The sequence below is a fragment of the Agelaius tricolor genome, unplaced genomic scaffold (assembly GCF_023055355.1).
Source record: "Agelaius tricolor isolate 1412-34295 unplaced genomic scaffold, bAgeTri1.0.p SCAF_15, whole genome shotgun sequence".
NCBI lineage: Eukaryota > Metazoa > Chordata > Aves > Passeriformes > Icteridae > Agelaius > Agelaius tricolor.
The window spans coordinates 7,212,501-7,235,000 of NW_027269275.1; the positions used below are offsets into that span (position 1 = coordinate 7,212,501).

The 22,500-nt window shown below is 39.4% G+C and overlaps 1 protein-coding gene across 7 annotated transcripts in view; it reads right to left on the reverse strand.

The window, feature by feature from the left end:
• Positions 1–22,500, reverse strand: part of ZNF536 (zinc finger protein 536) — a 344,409-nt gene that overhangs the window by 242,059 nt on the left and 79,850 nt on the right. For all 7 annotated transcript variants that reach the window (XM_071440306.1, XM_071440308.1, XM_071440305.1 and 4 more), the window contains exon 4: positions 1–68. This exon is cut by the window's left edge and continues 51 nt beyond it. The gene's annotated coding sequence lies outside the window, so the exon portion shown is untranslated. The remainder of the gene's footprint in view (positions 69–22,500) is intronic.

Below are 22,500 nucleotides of genomic sequence, written 5' to 3' on the forward strand. Positions count from 1 at the left end.
GGGACAGACATCAACACACTCCGGGGCTCAGGAGAGATCCTTTAACCTCTTTGCCTTGGTTTCTCCATCTGCAAAAGAGGGTAAAAATGAGACCTGAGTAAATATTATAAAACATTGTAATTCAAAGTAAAATTTTGAGTTAACAGCATTAGAAACACGTAACTGCTTTCTGTTTTTGTCTGTCTGCAAAATTTGGAGCATATGTGCTGTACCAATATTAGCATGTCTTCACAGTCAACATCTAGAATGAATGCTTAAATATTCATTGACTTCAAATTTCAAATTGAAGTTTGAATTGACATTCATTCTGTAGATGTAACAGCATCAACCATTAATCAGGGAATAGAAATAATACCACTCAATTTATATAATCTACATACTGTGGTCAAAATGTATACTTCTAGATATATAATCTCAAAATTTTAAAGTATTAGCTGCTTAAGTAGATCATGTGGTACATCCCCTCCCTCTTCTAACGGGCTGATTTATGTAACTGAGCAACCAAACAAAAATTCTGAGATGTATGTTCAGCTGTAACGTTCAAAATTTACATTGTGTATTGAATCAAGCAAATACGCAACTCATGCAATCAGGGAACAGAAGAAATAACATGATTTAGGTAACCAGCTATGACTATAAATTTATAAATAATCGAAACAAAAAACTCTACGAATAAAGATTTTTAAAATGCATTATTCACTGAAGAGTTCTGTAAGTAACTATTGAATAAATACTTTCCACATTCACAAGAAAAGAAAAATCCAAAATGTACCTAAGGAGTCACTGTGACTTGTTTGTTCAGATCTACCTACCCAGTTATTCTTCCCTCCCTTTCTCCCCCTTAAACTACACCTATATAAATGGAAATTCAAAGCCTATAGTTTCTAATGCACTCTTTGTGGATTAGTTAATTTTTAGGCGAGTTACAGGAGTATCTAATGCAAACATTTACATTTACTAAAAGGTGGGAAAAAGAAATATGGAGTTACCAAAATCATTATAGCCATTATTTGAACAGAACATTTCAACCCTGCTGAATGCTTACAGTCTTTCAGTTCTGTCCTTCTGGTATCTTTTCCAGCCCTTTTCTTAACTACATTCATACAGATACCATTGACGAGCACAAAAGTCACTGAGTGCTTTTCTTCCCTGTAATTGCTTTGCATTGCCCCAAAATTTTGCACTTGCCAAGTAACGTCCTGCTTTTCTCAACTTTTGGGTTCCTGTGCAGGTTTTATAAGTCTTAATTTTCAAGAAAATTCACTATGGTAAAGAATGAGAAAAGAAAGGAGGAAACATGATTTAAATGAGCTCGTGTGTTCTATTTAAGCTCCAAGAGAGATATTCAAAGTTTGAAAATGCAACCTCCAGATAAAGATGAAATCTCCCATGTTCTGTCTCTGCAAACCAGAACACAACTGGCACTTAGCAAGTTGTCCTGTCTGCTGATGGGAGCAGCAGGGATGAATCTGGCCAGTCCACTTGCACTTCCCTTTCTGAAACCAGTAATAAAGTTTGAGAGGGGTTATTTTTAACGCAGCTCTTAGAGTGTTCCAGCTCACTACTGTCAGCTTCAGATCTCAAATGCAATTTGATTTATAATTACATTTTAAAAACTAGCATTAAAATAACATTAGAGGGGTCATAATCTGAACTTTTTAATAGTTAGGCACGTAGCATATATTTAGAAATGGATCTCCAACAGGATTCATCTGGAACATATTCTGACTGGAATTCCTTCCTTCAGCCATTTCAGTACTCTGCTGAAGCTGGTGTGCCAAGAGGCCATGTTGGAGCCCTGTATTTCAGCGTTGCTTCAAATGGAAATACACTGCTGGACATTTGCTAGTCAAAGTCTTTTCTTGCATCACAGTCAGGCCCATGTTTGTAAACACCAGTGGGTGAGAAAGTGTTGGAGAATCTGGAATAAGACCTCTGCACTGAAAAGACACGTGTTACATCCCTTGAAAAATCCAGTTGGCTCCATTGCTTCTGAACCTTGAAGCTGCTTTTATTTTCCTGTCCTCTGTAGCACAGAATGATTTGAGGGCATTCACCACTTTGAGTAGTTCCTAGAGGTCAAGTTCTGCTCCTGCCAGCTAAAACACATGTGCAGTGAAAAAGGAGCACTCCCAACAACTGCTCCTACCTGTCCTCCCAGCTGTGCACACAACTCACACAGGCACTCAGGGAACCTGTGCCTGCACCTTCTGAACAAAGATGGGCTTCAGATGGGGCACAGGCACCTTGCAAATTTTGCCTTGTTCTCCAAGTCCAACCTTCTGATAAGAAAACTTTATAACTGTTCAGCTCTACACTGGTACCCACTACAACTTCAGAGGCAAAAGGCAGACGAGGAATTCAGTTTCTGAGCACTAGTGCTGAAGTAAATGAGCTAGTAAAAAAAAAAAAAAAAAGCCTGTGCCTTAAAACCAAGTTTGAAATTTTATAGGCTTTTACTCCATAATTTGTACTTGAGCCTTCTGTTATTTTTAAACAAATCTAATTTCTTACAGCTGTGAAATTTACATTTTAAGAGTGTCTAGTGGCCATGTGCATTAATTACTTTATTGTACTATTTTAATGAGTTTGGGGTTCAACTCTGAAAGAATCCTTCTGAATCCCTGCTTCCCCACAGAATTACACCAGAACCTGATTCAATCACAACTTCACACACCCTGGTCCAAACCCTGATGGACTTGCACAATATTTTCAGTTGTTTTATGAAATCACTGAACTTTAAAACTGGCTCCAGATTTTAGGATTTCTTACCAAACTAGCATTTCCCTGGTTCAAGAGTAGAGCTAGGCTTTGAGGAAGTTTGTATTTAGAGCTGAATTTGCTGGCTGAGCAAATTCATCTCAATGAAAGGAGGTAGCAAAATGCAAAGTTCTGCTGTGACAGTTAACATTTGGGCCAGTCTTGTTCAAAATGACACACAATGATGCAATTGCTTCCATCTCAGTATGTATGACATAAAAACATGCAAGGCTAAAAGATTAACCTCCCTAAGGAGTATTTAAATTCACCAGGGCAGATTGAAATGCACTACTGGAAGATTTCCACCTCTGTAAGAAAACTGAAAAGTATTGCAGTATCCATATTCCTGCCATGGTATCCCCTTTATGGATTTTGGTGGTTTGTGTCATACTAAATTATTTCTTCATCTATGCATGTGCACAAGCAGTGGTAGGACATAAGTAAAATGAGCCTGTTTTTTCAGGCAGTTTTCTAGAAGGATTTAGTGCCTGTCTTTGCACTGCTGCAGGTGCAAGTGCTCATCTCAGGACTGAGGCAGAAACCTGCAGACCAACGAGGATCTCTAGAATTTGAATTGAAGAGATAAACCTTCTTACAACATCCAGTGCACTTTAATTCTCTATGAATAAGCTAAAGATGCAAATCCATAACGCACTGAACAATGGGTTCAAGTACAAATACAGATAAATGCAGGGAAAGTGGGACTGACTGTGTTTAGCTGACTGTGATAACAGTAAGAGGTTCATCAGCTGTCAAGTGCCACCACACACGCTGCACCCACAGAGTCATGCTTGGAAATCTGACCACTTTTGTCCCCAACTCTCACCTCTCTTGGCTAGGGCAAATGCAGAATTGCAACTTCAGTGAACTACCCAGCTTTTTAAAAAGCATGTTTTTAAACCACTTACAATAAGAGCAACAGTTATTATTCAGTACATGCTTTTTATCAGATTGAAGATAAACTTTATTATAACTGGTGGAGATGGTATCAATGATTTGTGGTCTATGTGAATTCTGTAATGAGAAATGGTAATCTGTCTTGGGGCAAACAATATTGTTCTGTTTACTATGCAATTAGCAATATTAAGTCAAGATTCTATAACTGATAGCTGAAAATAGGGGTGGTAGGAAGAAACTGGAAGCACTGGGAGCTGTCACAGGACAATTATCTGAGGTCTATAAATTATTTACGGTACTTTAGCCTGACATTCCCTCTCATCCTCCAAAAATCTTCCTCAGTGCTCCAGAGATGCTTGCTGTAAAAGTATTGAGACTGTCAGCAGTTTGGGGCAAAGCCAGAATCTCTCCTTGTTGTGAATACTGAACAGACAGTATAGTGCAGGAACTTCATTTTCAGAAAAACATCAATAAAATAACAAAAAATCCCTCCAAAAAAGAGTTTTACTTTGAAATAATGGACCTACAAGCATGGCAAAAAGAGGGGAGACCTAACCTCCAATTCCTGGCATATCTGATGAGAAATAAAGACAGAGTATTTCCCCTGCATTTAATCTCTTCTTTAATTTTCTAAACTGAGTCCCACACCTTTGTGTGACCAAAACCCTGCACTTCTTGTTTACTCTTAGATCTGCCTTAAGCTACCACCATATGGAGCTGGGAACACCACAGCAGAGCAGAAATAGCCCTTAACTAATGGTCAGAGTAAATTGTGTTGGGAGTCAAGTGGGGCCACTCTCAAGTGGCTGGTTAGGAAAAGGCCTGACCTATAATGGAGCTTCTGTGTAAAACAATACATTTTTTACTTTACATTGTAAAGGACAGAACCATAAGTATGATCAGCCACAGAAATTTCACAGCCTTTTTCTAGTCCGTTCTTTGCTGTACACATGCAGTCCAGCCCTTTTGGCTCTGATTCTGCAGCAGTAAGAATTTTGAGATTACCTCAACAGGAACTCAGAGCTACAGCACAGAGCTTTCACAGCGAACAAGCAAAACCTATAAAGTGCTAGGGTGCTCCTTGCTAAACTGATCTTAAAAGAAAAAAAAAAAAAAAAAAATCAGATGATCACATTCTTAAAGTAGCCAATTCCATTTGTAGCTCTCTGGAAATGCGATGCTCCCCAGAGAGCTCCATTGCACCCAGCAGGCAAAAGCCACATTTAAGGCAGCATGACACAGCAGCGCTCTGGCAAGCAGGGTGCCACAAGGAAGGGGCTGCTTCTGGCAGCCTCACAGCCCCTCTGTGCCCTTTTCCTTAAGGATCTGTGCCTTAAATTCCCATATACCACTGAATGACATCTGGCTGATTCAGAAGATTAGCAGCTTATTCCACCTTTGTTCTCTGCCTTCTCTTAGGACGAGCAATCAATGACACCACAGCAGGCAGAACCCTCCGGCACAAAAGCTAACAAAATTGTAGAATGCTTTAAGGAATGATGTAAAACTTAGCAGAGAGTTACAGAAGGGTATTCCCACACAGAATCTCTGTATAAATTCCAATGCTACGTGGAAGGGCTCTCAAATTCACTTGACTTTCCTGAACAGAGCAAGGTAAAACCAGCATCAAATGACTGCAAGAGCAGCCTCTTTAAAACTGATAAAAGTACAAACAGTTTTAATCAAGTGTCCAGTAAATTTTGGGGTTTCCTTTGCACAAAATAACACAGAATCAGAGTTTCACAGCAAAAAACCAAACACATACTGTAAAAATAAATGGGAAAAAAATTGAGAGCAGTATAAAACTTCAAGTTTCTCTTCATAATATCTCAGTGATTAGCAAAAGTTGCACACAAACTTCTACTTTACAAAAATCCACTCCTTGGAGGGAAAAACACTCAATTATTGGTATTTATAGGGCTTAATTTCCTTTTCTGAGGATGAGGAGATCCTGGGTCGGGTCATTCTTATTCCCTATTGTTCAAAATTTATTCCCAGATTAAGAATTTCTCCTAAAAACAGGTATAATAATTTTCTCCAGAAAGCATTTTTTCCCTTTCAGTAATTGGCCTACTTAAATGTTTTGATGGAACTACTGACATACAATAGCACAAAAGGTCCTCTGACCATAATATAAAGTGAGAGATGAGATTTCTAAAAACTTTTGTATGAAGGTGGTCTAGGATTGACAAAAACAGACAGCTGTAAAACTATCTTTAAAGGTCATAAATAAGGTACTCTCTTAAATGTAATTCAATCATTCACTGTTATAGGAGCTTGATTCTATTAGTTGTCCTATGCATTTTACAAAACAGAACTCCATTAACATTATTCACTTATAGCTTCCCTCTATAAGTGGATATTCTGCTCAACAGGCTTTAAATAGATTTTTTTTTCCCCTGAAATTGCTATTAAGCATACTTTTACTCAAAGGGCAAAGTAGGCATAGGATTATGCTTGTACTTCATGCAAAGGATACATTTTCAGCAATCAGAACCACATTCCTATGAAGTAAAAATACTCTATATAAGCCGATTGTTTCTATCCCTCCTAACCTTGCTCAATAAGGACTCTATTCTGATCTTTTGGGTTACACACAAGTTTTCTAATTTGGCTGAATAAAGGTATCTTGTTGGGCAGCTTCATGAGCATATTCTGTGTCTTGAATTCTGACCTTGACATGTTGAAGGTGGATCTCAGTTATAAGGTGCTGCTCAGAGAAGGAAAAAATACTTTCATTTAAAATCAGAATTTTTTTTTTACTTTCTTCAGTTAAGTAATGCATTATAGAAGTCCTGCTTTTACATATCTGGCTTTAGAGAATTATAAACCTTGCTAATGCAATCACAACACATATATAGCCACAAAATTGGTGGAGCAATTTGCCAAACATGTATTTACACTTCAGCCACAGAAAGAAACATCTACTGTAGATCATAGACCTCTGATTTCATGTTGATTTCACAGGGAGTGGTTGTATACCCTCACCTCTCACAGGTTAGATGACTCCATCCTGCACATGCAGAGGGGCTCTGTGCTGGGCCAAACCTCAGATCCCACCCGCAGCCTCAAAGGATTTTAGCCACATGCCGTAATAATCTGACACACGGACAGCCTCTGACCCATTGAGGTGCTGGAGTTGCAGCAGCACAATCTGTACATAAAATATGCATATGCTGAGAGCCAAATCCTCTTTCAGCTGGTTACCATATTCTGTGTTCATGTCTTACTGCTTAAAGCAGGACACGTGGCAGAAATCCTACACTGTTGTTCTCATGGGCCACGCCAATCCCAGATAATCAAGTCAGGGCAGACACTCTTTTCTCAGAGGAAAGGGTTGAATTTTATCTGACCACCAAGCTTCAGCTTGCACTTGAGGTTCTAATTTTCTTCTGGTCTTAGCCCATTTCTGTCTTGCTCTGGCACACACTGCCCTAGTAAGTACATTTATTATCTCAGTAATTCCTCTGAGGGCTGTCTTACTTTCACTTTATATCTGGACTCACATAAGCATCTCCCCATTTTACAAGGAAACATTTATTAGCCTCTGATAGGAGCTTCCTGTTCCACCCTGCAGAATCCCATTGTCTGTTACCCTTCTAAAGCAGGCTAACAAGTTGCACCCCCCTGGGCAGCTCTCGCTCGCGGTGTTTGAGCGCTGGCCGTGCAGCACAGACATGGAGAAGGCATGGAGGGGCACAGCCAGGCATCCCAGGTGATCTCCCTGGCCTCTTTGCAGGCTTTAATTCAGCAGGGTGCACACAGAGTCAACATGGAGCCCTTACACCGTGGGACCTCTCACCAACCACCAGCCCTGCGTCACCCTGCAATTTCTAGGGTGCCCCACTCAGGTTCATGCCCTTGGGATCAGTGCAGAAAAGACCTGTGAAAGTCTCCTTCACCCAAGGTTTCCTCAACTTTGAGGTTGATCTTATTACTTTGGGACATTTGAACAGTAGAGGGTAAGCCTATTATATCATAAAAACAGGGATTTCTGCTGTAATTCTTCCAGTTCACAGCTAATTATCGTACTTGAGAGCTGCTCATGGGATTTTTTTTCCAGGTGGTTGTGGATCATCACTGCATATTCCAGGTCCACCCTGCAAAAATCCTCAGTGTAGCTACTATTTGGTAAAGTTGGTCCTGTCCAAAAACTGTTCAGCATTGCACAGTGTTACACAGGAAACTTTGGCCATGATCCTCTCCAGTCACAGCACAGACATATCATCAGAGGAGGTAAAAAAGTATAATCGCTAGAAAATAAAATTGCATAGATTTACCCCAGCTGTAGGTCCAGGGACAAGGAAAAGATTTCAATGCACTGTCTATTTTGCTGGAAACCATGTGAAGTCTCTCATCCACATCAGCCTGCTATTTTTTACTTCTATGGGAGCAGACAACATTCGTATTCAGCTGCTCACTTATAAATAAAAAACATTTTTACATGGGTGGATTGGAGTGGCCTCTTTTTTCCCCCCTCTTTTGGTTCCCATTATTTTATATATTAGACACATGTTCTGTCAGCGAAGCTTACTTTGTTATCTGAAACATCTGTGGTACCCTGCTGTGGAGAAGGCCAACACTGCTGCTGCTGTTGCTGCCTGTCTTTATTAGCCACTGATTTGATGATGTCGTCCTCCGACGGCTCCGGTTGGCCTCCGCAGCGCCGGGGCTGCACGGCACAACTGCGGGGTTCTGTGACCTGCCAGAGGGCTCCTGCAGGTTCACAACGTGGCAGTTACCCTCTCTAGGAGGGTGTGAAACCAAGGTTTCACATGGGAGTTCATGCAAGCACTGGTGTTTCTATTTCTAAAGAAATCTCAGTGAATTTATCTGCAATGCCATTGCAAGGAGGCACATCCTCATCAGAATGAAAGGAACCCCCACCTGAGGCTCTCATGAGATCTGGCTGTTGAGCAGCCAAAATGTTTTCTCTTTCCTTCCTTTTCACCAAGTGACCTGGGTTGATCTCCTTTAGCCTTATTTTCAAGTGCATTTTACAGTTCTAGTCCTGACATACTGCTCAGTCCCATGAAACTCCCTGGGATCTACTGTTGCTGAAAAGATTATTACCTAAGGCATATAAGTATGGATTTCTTATGGAGTCAAAAAAAGTTTTTAAAAGATCAACTTTGATATGAAAATATATATGTATATGTTTCTTAAATAACATGTTTATAGATAAGATATTCAGGTCACCTGATAGGAAATGAAGGTATTTCTATGTATTTTATACATGTACTTTCAGCAAGCAATAGCACTTCAGTAAAATCAGCTTAACCATTTTCCCTCTTAAAAATCAAAACCCTCTTATCGTCATATGGATTTCTTATGCAACAGATGAGGAGAATATACATTCCATAGAAGAATTTGAAAGATGATTGTTAAACCACAAAACTTAACAAGAACATTTAGGGGAAGATGCAAGAACAACTCACGAAAGCACTCACATGAGCCAGATTTCCAGCTGATGGCATTGCTTCTGTGGGTACTGTTTTAAGAAACTGCTCTCTAATACAAAGTTAAGACAATAAGAAGTTAAAGGCACTTCCTTTCCTTTTTAAAGAAATCTATTTATCGATGACATAAAAATCTGAGCTGAGTTCTGACTCCCACAGGTACATTCAAACCAGCTTTCTTGTAGATTTTTCAGATCTCTCAAGGACTGGAAGCCTGATACAGAGAATAATTTTGGTGTGGAAGCATCACGTGTCTGCTGTCACAGATCTTTTACATGCAAGTCAGTGTGCATATGTGGCCAATTCAAGATTCCAGATTGAAGACTGATGTGGAGATAATTATAAATGAAAATAAAACACAGCTTTTGAAATAACACCCTGTTTTCTTTACAAAGTAATTGATCACCTAACCCCAGAAGGAAGGTTGAAAAGTTACTATATAACAAAGTGCTAGTAGCAGGCAGCTTGCTATATATTTCAGGATCAAGACCATGATGACAAGGATAGAGAATCAAGAAAATGAATGCCACAAAGACATCTCTCGCCTCCTCAACCCCCTTTTGCTTGGAGCATTACTTACTTTTAAATTTGGTTTGTTTATATTACACAGATTTAGTGCCCCAAAACATCTAAACTCTGTGCAGAAACAGGAAGGATATTTCCATATTTAAAATCTGAACCTCATTTCCTATCTCCTGAAAATAACTGAGATGTGATAGCACTGGTCTCCAAAATAATTTTCAGATTCCCCACTAACAACTTGGCATGCAGTAGAACAAGCTTCAGAACTGCTCCCTGGTCAATTCATTGTGTTTTGCCAGAGCAGGAACTAATCACAGAGTCGCAGGTTGTTCCCCTGCCCCAAGCATGTCCTCAGAGGGAAAAATGGGATGGGGTACTGTTCCTACTGCTGTCACTTGCTGAGGACTGTCTAAAGAAGGCATTTCAAATCCTCTGGAGGCCAGAGAAGTCACAGATGTTTTCCACTACCAGAGGAGTACAAAGTACCTGAGCAACAGCAAAGATCTGACCTTAAACGTGCAAGATAGGTCTTATCTGGAGGAAAGTGCAAGGAAGGAATAAAATTAATGTATACAAATGAACAAGTCCAAAACTTGGAAGATGAACTGAAAAGTCAATTATCTTTATAAATTTTCAAACTGCAAACAGTTTCAAGCAGGACAGTTTTTAACTCTCTCCAGATCCTTCTGCAGGACATATGTACAAGATAGAAAAAGACTTCACATAAAGAAATATGCTAACTTGAAGTGAAGATATTTATGGTTGTGGGGAAAAGAAAAAAATTAGTGCAGTGTTATGTTGGAATGATAGTAATTTCTCTTTTACCGTTTGTGTATGTCACCATCTATTGTTACACAGTCTTTTAACATTCATCTGAATATTTCATCCATGCAAAAATTAGTCCCAGCATCTTTTTTTCTGAATAATGTTTGGCGGGCATTGCTTCACAACTGCAAACAATCCTTTATTGCTATTGAGTGCTACAGTCAGGCTTGTTCCACACTGGAGGTTAGAATCTGATCCTAAGTCCATTAAATCACAGAGTCTTTTTAAAGTTTAATCTTGAGAGGATTTGAGTTATAAACAAAGGACACTATACATGGGGAAAGAAACAACAGAAAACTATGAACTTATGACATTAATGCAACCTCAAGTTCAAATTTTGTGTGTGATTTAGCAAGAAAATTCTGAGCTTTCAGCAGCAGCCTATACACCCTGGCATGTGGGCAAAGCTAAACGCAGCAGTGATGATCATATCCAAAACACACATATGGATCCCATTTTACTATAGACGTGATTCTTCATGTGCAAAACATGTGTCTGACTGCTTTTCTTTGGCTTTTTAAGATGTGTTTCTTTTTCTCTGGTGGGGGCAGGGAGCAGAGAAGTAAATAAACAATTTGCATGGTCCTTGAATATACATTATCTATGAAGAGAACAGCCTGTGATTCAAGGGCAGGTAAAAAGCCTGGACTTCAGCTAAAAGTATCAGTTTCAGCAAACAGCCAAGTGCCGACAGAGAGAAACTTAGTCCACTCTACATCTTCTGCAACACACTAATCTATCCCACTCTATAATTGCTAGATAGGAGAGGGAAAAAGGGCTCCAGATGCTAATAACTTGGAAGTGGTAATTAGAGGAGTCCACATTACTGCTGTGAGACTCCCATCTTCCCTTGATTACTGGAAAGAAAATTTTTTTCCAGTGGGTCTCCTTCTCACTTCTAAAACAAGCAGCACTTCTGTTTTCCTTAGCCCCATCTCTGTCTCACTAAACACATCAACAGGAATTTGATTGGGCCCAGAAAACTATCTTCCTTAACACTGGAGGATGCTCAGTTTCCCATAGAAAATGTAAGAAAACGTCCACAAGCTTATAAGGTGATCTAACAGGAGAGTACCACAAGCCCCAACTTTTAGCTATACAAGATAAAAATTGCCTTCTGCAGCCCCAGCCTGAGTGTGACAGAGAACAAGAGAGTCTGCTTCCCTTGTTTCAGAGGGTAACAAATATCTTTAAAGGCTCCTTGAGCATTTATAATCTCTAGGATCACAGAGACAAAGTAAGTCTGGAAAGGGTCTGAACATCGCATGAGAAAGTAAAAGGAAAAATACACTTATCACAAAGAGGGAATGCATTTGTATTATGATATTGAAATAACACAAGGCTACAATGACAGGCTATAAATTTTTCTCTTGGACTGTAACCAATATTTTCCATTTCAAGTAACAACAGCGTAAGAAAGAGCGACTCAGAATTAATAGGAATTACGGACATAAATTGGTAGGTACTTAGGTGAAAAAGAACCTCAAATTCAGCTGCTGTTAAAGGAGAAAAGGTTAACTAGCCCTGTGAGCAACCCTTGGACCCATTTATACTGCTGACAAAGTGACCAAAAAGGTACGCTTAGATTTTAACAATGGTGCCCATCTTTATAATTCTCAGATTCATAGCCCAGAATGTTACAGTGAATATTCTGCAGTGAAAAGCATCTTGTTTCTATGCCTGAAATTTAACATTAAACATAACACTAAACCTAACCCATGTTACCAGATAATAATAGCAGTGATAGTAACTACATGGTTCTGCAGTGATGAGAATTAAGTTACAGAAATTTCTCACTTCTACTTTTTCTGATTTGATATGTCATTTCATTAAACAACCATGAATTATTGAATATTAATAATTTTAAATCAGTGTTGTGCCTTAAGATATACACTTACAGACTATTAGTATTTTTCTTAACCATTTTATTGCTGTAACTGGCTATTGAAACACTGGCTGCTTAGTTAAAAAAAACTGAAAATCAACCAACCAACCAAACCAGGACTGGGCTGCAAGGAGCCTGTTATCCAAAGCCAATGTACATTAGCTAAGCTGGATCCACAAGAAGAACATTTTTTCCTCTGTTTTAAGACTCAATCCTACATTTGGTTTGGTACATGTTAGAAAATCCACATGATTTTCTAACAGGTCCATCAAACCTTGAGAGATAAGTCTTAAAACTGAACTAAACCTGTCAAGTCCTCTTTTTTCCCCAAAATACAGACTTCTAAAAAGAGAAGGACTGCAAATATTGTAAAAAAAAAATAAATCAATGCAAAGTGGTTTAGCACAGGTGTTGCTGTTATTGTGCTACGTTTGGAAAGCCCACACATTCAGCACACCTTCAATTCACACACCCAGCTGTGTGAGGTGGTGGGCTATTGTTAGTTTACAGGTTTGCAATAAAAAGCATGAAGTAATATTGGCAGGCTCAGGAGCTTTTTTTTTTTCCTTATGATGTCTCCCTGCATCTATTTATCTAGTTCTCCTTGCTTTGTTTCTGCTTTTATATTCAGCATATTCAAAAAAGGGTCAGGAGAGGTTTTAAAGATGTAATGCCACGCTCAAGCCTTTTGAACACTAAGAGAAAACCTCAAAAGGTTCACGCATAAAGGAACAAAGATATAAGGATAGCTTTGAACCTAAGGGGCTCTCTCACTGCAAGCAAGTGCATTGCCAGCATGTCACAGGTGTACACCACATGAGCAAGTGAAAAAATAAAATGCCTTTGTGAAGGGGTGTGATGCTGACGGGTCCGAGTGCAGAATGCATTAATCCCAGGGTGAGCCCGTGCATCTGTTAGATATTTATGTAGTTCCTACTAGTAGTTTGTACAGATATCTGAGCAGGTGAACGTCAACAGCTTTGAGACCATATGTTAAAGGGAGCCTGGGAGAGGGTAGGGGAAGGCCACCAGGCACTCTGTGTCTGACAGGAGGGCAGGCACCCCCAGCCTGAACATGGCCCTGGGTAGTCGGCACTCCAGGGCCAGCCTCAGGCTCCTGCTGCTGAGCTGTGGGACACTAGGGCAAACAACTGAGCCTTCCCCTCCTTGAACACGAGTTACTAAATGTGACCACACAACGGCAATTTTCTTTCATGTCTCTCTAATTTTTTTTTTTTTTTTGTGGGGATTAAGTAGATTTTTTAATGTACTCAAAAAGTTTGTCTCGCAGAGCTGCATTAAAATAATTTTTAGATGTAGACTTTAGTTTGTTGGAAGAAGACAGAGTGAAGATCTCTGTCTCCTGGTGGTTACAGGAACACACTACAGCAGGGAAGAGCAAAGTCCTGTTCCTTTGCCTGGTTCAGAATTGTTTTATTTTTGTTTTTATATATTAACTCTGAGACACTTGGGTTCAGAAATGACCTGAATCAGAACCTGAGTCATTCCATTTCCCAGAACAGCCTCCTGACCACCAGACTGCACTCCTGGTAGGTATATGTGTAAGCACAATTGAATCCAACCTGATTTCAAAAGAAAAAAAATCAGTTTTAAGAAAAACAATGCACTTTCAAAAAGTGACATTTTGTCTATAATGCTTAGTTTCCCTACTAAATATCCTCAGCAAGGAACTGTGAGAATTCATTCATCTTTGAATGAATTTATAAAACATACTGAGACATCTCTGGCTGAAATGTATGAACTTTTTTTAATTTTTTTTATGATTAGCACAGAGTATTAGAACCCAAAAATTGTCAGTTTATACACCCCCCTTAACTTAGACCCCTCAGTTACTCCTACCACACATGACTTTTGGGAAATTAAAGGAAAACTGTTGTGATAATAAATGTCAATCTTCTAAAGGAGGTATGTTAGGAAAATTTTCCTTCAAATTAAAATTTTCTGTAAAATGGAGAAAACAAATCTCTCAAATCCCCTCCACTTCAAACAGCCTAGAATCTACCTTGAACTCTCCATGGTTCAAGTTTCTCTCAAGGGAATCAAAAACTAGCTTGGGAGTCCTCCAAGACCCTTTTGCTAGAGGAGTAATTCCACCTTTGAAAATCTTGGTGCAATGAAGTGAATTCATCAAGAATTGCAATTTCATTTTCGATACAGGTCCACAGACACACACAGAGCTGCAGAAATGTGCCTTCCTCACCCTTAGAAGCATTACAGCTTCACTGAGAGCCTTGCAGGGAGGATCTACGCACAGGGCATGGGCTTGTAGTGTAGTATTGCCCAAACTCTGCTCCCAAACATTACCAGTCCACAGTAAATCCCATGAATCTCAACAGCTCCACTGAGACTGTTGCTAAGTGCTTCTGAAAATATCTAATCACACCTTCCCATCCTCTTGTACATCTACGTCTCACAATATCAGAACACACACTCTGTAGTAGCCCTTTTCAATTTATTTCCCACATACTTCCCTTGCCAAGAAGATATTGTTCATACCTCCTCCTTCACTGAGTAATTGACTTGCTCCAATCATTGGAAATGAAACACTCACCCCTGCTTTTGCCCCAGCCCTCAACAACCTCTTGCAGCTCACCACCCCATGGAGTGGGGGAAGACACACCATAATTGCTCTGTGCTTGGCTCCTGAGAGGGAATATTCACTTGTCTTTTATTTCTCTGCTTTACTTTAATGAAATTAATAAAAAGGGGTGTGAATAAAGCTGCTGGTTTAGCAGACACCCACCACCCTTGTTGTTGGAGGCCCCTTGGAGTGCCCCTCACTCCAGCATCTGGTCAAGAGTGGGCAAATCCCAGTGTTGCTCCATGGAAAGGACAACATCAGGAATGACATCTCCACTGTGTATTACAAAATATTAATTGAGATTTTTAATTCTGGGAGTTATGCATTGCATGGCCTCTGTAAAATATGCCCCAAACATTCTCAGGACTACGGCTCAAAGAGTTTGATTAAAATTGACTAAGATCAGTCTCTCATCCTTCTGTTTAAAAAATGAGAATTCATTTATGCAGTTTAATTCAAAGATTTATATATGATTAAAATTACTATAAGATGTCTAGCTTTTCTGCAATAAACTGCAACGGCCATCAAAATATTGATAGTCATTGGTAAATTACTTCTGGTGTTTAATCAATGTTATTTTTTTATCATCCAATTTCTTCTTCAAGTCAGCTTCTAACACTAAACTACATTTCATCAAGGTTGGTAAAATGTTTAGAAAGGAACAGATGTCAGAATATGGGGATTGCCAATAACACTGATGGAAGCCAGTAATTTCTTTCCTGTCCAAAGGCAAAAGAATGAAGAATAATCTAGACTGTATACAATAATACAAGATTTACTACAACATTAATGGCTATAAAAAGTAAAAGTATACAAAAGCTATCTCCATTTTTTTCAAGCCATCACTAAGGGCAGTGTTTTTCAATCTGAGACAATTTTTACAGGAAAATGAAAGGTCTAGGTATTCTTAAGCCTTTAAATATCCATAAAATACAGATGAAGACACAGGCTAGCGTTAGTTGCTTCCAAATATACTTGTATATTAGTCTATTGTGCAAGTTAATAATTTTGCCAGATCTCAAAAAATGTGGATGCAATCTTTCCTTTAAGAAAGCGGCTCAGCTTGTTATTTACAGATTGTAACATTTACATAAGAGTTTGGTTTAACAAGAGATATAAATATAGATAAAACCCTTAGGACTTCATTCTTTAAACTGCCCTCTAAAAATCTGCCCTACAATTTGCACACTGAATTTTGTGCAGACTATTCTTGGAAGCCTTTTGTGAATTAGGGAGAACTGACTCGAAACAGGGGCTGGTTAATCACAATTTTGCAAATTGTACGTAGCAATCATCCTCACATTGTGAAATTCAGATCTATAAAATGCTGATGTTTTAAAGCTGAAAAATAAATAAGCTAAGTAGGAGTACTTTGCTAAGGAAGAAAAAAAGAGTAGAAGACCCTTTGCAAAGAAATCCTTAAAAAAATAATAGAGTAAGAGAAGTGGCATCATAAGTAAAGTGTATCTCCATTCCAGATCTCAACTTCAAGCCCACCCTGGAAAAAATGTTACCAGCTGACTTTTCCTGCTCAAGTCTCATGTCAACACTCACCTGAACATACAAAACTCCTGCATTTCCAAGAATAAACCTGTGGGAGTGTAGTACTTTAGAAAGCTCCTGTATGTTCACCTACCACCTGGGCAGGCCTCCAGTGGAGGCAGGGCTGCAGAAACTTCACCCTTCCCATGTCCATCACTGCCTGGCTGTGCCCCCAGCAGAGCTGCCCTGGCTGCACACCAGGACTGTCACTGCAGCACCAACTGCAGCCACCTGGACACCGCGCGTTACGGCACACGCGGAATGCGACACTGGACAAAAATGGCTGGCAACTGAATGGTTTGAGGGAGAAGGAGCAGAATTTATGTGGAAAAGAGGATGCCTCAAGGAAGACTTTTTGTTCTGCTTTAAGCTGCAGCTAATGTAATTTCAGCAGCAGCTGAGTCAAAATTCTTCTTTTACACACAGATTTTCGCAATTCCTAACATTTAGTATAAATGAATGTCTCTTTCTATTTATTTTCCTTTATCTCTTACAAAAGGACCTTGTCAAACTGACTGTTTTGAGTGTACAAGGATATGCTGAAATTCATGCAAAATGTTACCAATATCATTATAAGGACAAGACCTCTCCATTGGGGTTCAGCAGTGACACAGCCTGTGTCAGTCACCTTCCTGCCATTCCAAGCCCCTTCACTATGGACACAAGTCACAAACAGTGGAAACTCTGTTTTCCTGATGTTGATCCTCCCCAAAGGTCAGGTTTCTTACCTCAAACATTCCAGCAGTTGCTTAGACTGCAGTTGAGGAATTTTGTGTAACATTGCTTCTAGAAAGCAAATATTTATGTTAGTAAATACCATTAAAGTATTACTGTTATACAGGTATTCTCATTAGCAAACTACTAAATAGGAGGAAGAGAATTTTAAACTAAATGGATAAAAACATACTATATTTGTATATTAAACAAACTTAACCATCTTAGTTGACCATGCTAAGTGTTTTGTCAAACATGAAGTCTGGCTATTAACTATTTTTATGGGAATTAATGTTTTTAGAACTACTACAAATTCAGAATTCATGCATTTGCTGCAGAGAGCAGGCAGATGCAGAAGGCCCTACAAATAGGCATTACCGGGATTTCATAAAAGTAGTGGTCAGGGAAAAAAAAGAAAAAGGAAAACAAAGGACCCACAGGAACCTTATAGGGGGATGAAATAAGGAAATTCCTCTTGAATGGGAGACCTTACATTCATGCCTGGCTCTGAAAAGGTAGTTCAGGGATTTAACTTCACACATGATAAGTGAATATCCTGAACATCAGGCTCAGTTATTCTGGTAGAGCACATTTATTCACCCACTCCTGCTGGAGTTAACCCTTTTGTTGTCCTTTTCCCTTTTTTAATGGAAGAAAGCATTTAGGCTACAACTTCATCATTGCGTCTGAGTGTCAAAAGGAAAAGAGTTCAGGAATCTCAAAGTACATATTATTTATTCAAACAGAACAGCTTTAGCAATTTTGGCCATCAAAACAAAACTTTTTAATAGATGGAATTGGTAAAGGATGAAAAGAAAACTCTTTCCTTTTAGTTCCATCCCACTACCCAGATTGGAACTGAGATCTACAGAGGCAGAGCTGAGCACGTTCCTTTGTTTCCTCTGCTTGTCACTTTCGAGGCCAAGACTACACCAGGAAAAGCTCCTATTCATTAATTCAAAACAAACCTATTTTTAAGGCCCTACCAGATGATGTCTCTTGTGATAAGGGACCATGGGACACTCATAGCAATGAAGGGCTGTAAGTGGGAAGGAGTCTTTCAGGGACAGGATCTCGATAATGAAAGCTCCCATAAAAACTTTGGAAGATTCTTGTTTGCTATTTTGAAGACAACCTGCCTGTGAGTCCAGATGTACTCATCCAGACTTTCAAACACACATTTCAATGTGATCTGAGTTTAAATGTAAGATGGTAAATGAGCTATTCATCATCACACCGAATCATCTTAAATATCACCTGAGCCATTTCACTTATTTGAGAAATGTTGGGAGCTCTGAAGTTGAAAATACTGTATATTTCAGAGGCAAAATGCCCAAGACTGGGTTTTTTAATTTAACATAATGAAGGCAAAAAAGTGATTTATTCCTTGTTTGTTACATCCAGTTATGCTGATAATTAGGCAAATGCTTTGCTTCTATGTTCTTGTTACCTTCCTGAGTATTTCTACTGAAGGATTTTACTCTTCCTGCTTTTATTCATGATCTGAGAACATTGTATTTTCTATTTGTTATTGGGTTTTAGGCAAAGATGTTTCAGAAACATAATTTTAGTACGGATTCAAAATTCAGAGCTCTTTAAAAAAAATAATTACGTGTCTTAGAACCCACACATGATGCCAGCAGCAGGTGATTCACAGTCCCAGTGCCCTGGGCTTGTGAGCAGCAGCCAGCTCAGGTAGGGCACAGGGCAGGTATTCACACAGCGAGCAGCCCAGCAGTGTTTGATTCTGTGTGTTGACCCAGACATTAGGATGTTTACTGTCTGCATCCCACTCCTTCCCTCCCTGAAAAGCTCTGCAAAACCAAACCAGCTCATGACATGCCAGCCTTCTGATGGCTACATCAAGCTCTGTCTCTCAGCATTTCTCTACTGCTTGGGAAGATTTGACCTCGTGGCTCTAACAAATCACACCAACTGCCTGGACAGCACAAGCAGACATTCCTTCACACGAGCCCAGGGGCTTTCAGGGCAACATGAGGCACCTACTTCAGAAAACTGTAGGCAGTTGCTTAGGAGCAGAGTAGAATGTTGCTTTACAGTCCACTGTAATTTTATTTTTATTACTACTACTACTTAACAGGAGTACTTTGGAATAACTACAGTTGTCTGCTCAAAGCCAAACTCTTGCCAGATGCTGCTGCTCACAGTCCAGTCTGAGAACAGCAGAACTCCCTGATGCTGCCTCTGAAGGGATGCAGACCTTGATTCCATGAGCCAGACAGACACAAGAGATACTACTAATTAAAAACAAAATATTCAACTCCTAAAAAACCCCTAAAAATCTACAAATCAGCATCAGGGTATTTTAAATTACCCATAACTCCCATAAGCAAAAGAGCTTGAAAATGTCTCTCTTTGGAGACAGTTTTAAGTATTTTTTTGCTACATCCACATAGGCAAGAGATCCTACCCTTAAAGTTTTAGAATACTATAAGAAGATCCAGAGGAATTAGTCTCATCAAGCCATTTAGAAAAAGTTTAAGGAGAGTGACCATAGGAATAACACCTTCTTTCAAAACCAAGGAATATCACTTAAGATGTGATCATGACCTTCAAATTTTAAAATGCTTTAACACTTCAAAATAATATAAATTATATATACAATATAGGGAAGTATAATGAGAGTCACCAAACCTGTTTTCTCCTCTGTGATTCTCATGGCCCAGTGTCTCTGGCCTCACTGCACTTGTGGATTTGAAGCCATCTCCTGCCTTGGAGCAACCTGGAGCAGGTCACCAGCTGCAGCTGTGCCTGCTAACTGGGGTTATTTTAAGTTTGTTTTGAATAACTTCCCCTGTATACCAAGATTTTTAAGAAGTTCAAATCTATAATCTCTGCAGCTAGAAATGTACAACATGCAATGTGCCCGGCATAAGAAAATTTGAACAGACACTCACAATTTTCTTGGTTCCCTGTTAGGGGAATGAGAAAGATCCACATTACATCCATTATCTGTCCTTAAGTGTTTTTTGTCAAATTTTGACTCTGCCACCATTCTTCAGTGACAGACATTAGGTATGACATTTTCTGACACAATGTCAATAGTGACATCAGTAATATTTGACACAAGGCACATTGGGGTTATTTGACACAGACAATTGGATAGCTCAGGGCAGTGGAGATCCAATGCATAAAGAGTTATACCTCCAAGTCACCAGTGAATATCCAGCCCAATGGTTTCTAGCTGCTACCAAATGATGGCTCCTCAGAGTCTTATAGAGGAGGAGTTTGGGTATATTGAACAGATGTCCAGAAAACAAAATTCAGCACAATAAATTACATTAATCTGTGCCCTATGTTGAAACACCATGGAATGAATAGTCAGTGACAAAGCTATTCTTCTACAGCTATCTGTAATTCCTTTTAAAAACGGTTGAATCCCAAAGGAGACATGGGAGGATCAAATGAGTCAGAGAGCACTACAGCTCCAGTCTCCTGAATAAGATTTCTGTCTCAACAGCTTTCAGTCCCATGGCTTTCATTAACAGTTAAATACACTTAGGGGAAAATACAAATGTGAAATCTTACTTTCAATGATGTGTTTTCCAAATATTTCACAATTGGCTAATATACAGGACTCACAAATGCTGAACAGAAGCAAAATGAATTACAGATATGATCACTCTAGAATTTCCTAGAGTGCCACAGTCCTGATTAAACAAAGCACTTCTACCTACATCCAATACAGCACTCATGTAAGACCAGAGTCTTGCAATATTTATTATGCATCTGGCTGAGCTCCCAAGTCCTGCATTCAGCCCTGAGGTCCATCACTCACACCCTGGAAGCTCTGGACATGAGCAGAAGGAGGTGTTAGTCCTGGGCACATATGGAACCACCTGGACTGACAAGGACAGTCACCTGCCCAGGGCACCTGGGTGCTTGGAGAATTTCATATCTCTAAGCCAAAGATTTAGAAATCTAAGTTCCATTGAGTCATCTTAGAGTACATGAATCCTCTTTTGAAGCAGATGTTTTACATTTTTGTCTTACTCTAAGGTTATGCTTGTGTTCAAACACCTTTAGGACATGCACCTTCATGGGAACAGGACTTCTTTAAGGAGCAGGGCAATGTTTTTTAGAGTTCAGTGTTAAGTGTTTTACTTAGAGATGTCTTTTTTTTTTAATAAGTACAATTGCCAAGTCAGAGTTAATTCATTAAGAAAATGCACTCTTTTTGTCTATTTTATATTAAAATGTGATTCACATTAGCCTGCTTATCAGAGGAAGCCTAAATGACCATACAACTGCAGAATGATGTTCAGTCAATAGCTAGAACCAAATCTGGGCTACCAACATATTCCCTAGAAGTTTATTTATTTTAAATGAGGCTATTCTTACATCTAGACTCCTCCACTGTTCTGCAAATGGGAGCTTCCCTTAAAAATAATCTTATCTGATAAAATCAAAATACATTAAGCATATTGACTGTCCCTTAAGAAATTATCCCACATTTTTACATATCACTGAAAAAGAGGCAAAGCACATTTTGTTAATCATTTTTTGGACCCTATATTATATTGCAACATCTCGAAAATGCTAATTTTTTTTAAAGTGTAAGAACAACATGTATTTTACTGCAACAAAAAAGGTTTCTGTAGCAAACTATTGGGCTGAGCCACTAAGAAAGCTTACAGTACACCACTCCCAGGAAAGATAAATTTGCATGTGACTTCACAGAAAGCATGCCCCAAGGCACTGCCACCTCCCTCTCAGATCAGGAGGGCCATGCTTTCACACATGGGCAAAAACATCTGCTGCTTTCCCAGCCTCTGTCCACAGTGCCAGAGCAAGCAGTCCATTGGCAACCCACGATTCTCACCAGCCTTGGTGTTCAAAACCCCCCCTGGCAAAGCACAGAAATTGCTGAGCAGTAGCACAGCCTCTTTCTCTGACGTTATTTACAACAGCAGGTAAGGATCAAGTCTCATTTTGCCAAAAGCTTTACATCACAAGACACATCACATTCTCCTTGGTCCAGAATTTTGGAGAAGCATTGCTCTAGGCACTGCCTGGTGAACACACCCCTGCTCATCTGTCTTTATCCAAAAAAGAGCCACTCTCTTCTCAGTGCTGGACACCACTTGCCCTTTCCACAGCTCTAAATGATCTTTCCTTTCCCTGGTGAGCAGCATTAGAGCCTCACTGCTGGGTTGGAACATTCACATGGTCACATACCATTTTATATCCCAACCATTCACTCCTGCAGCAATTTAATAGTAAAATATAAAAGGAAACTCACCAGTCACTGCAACCTGATAGTAAATTCATAT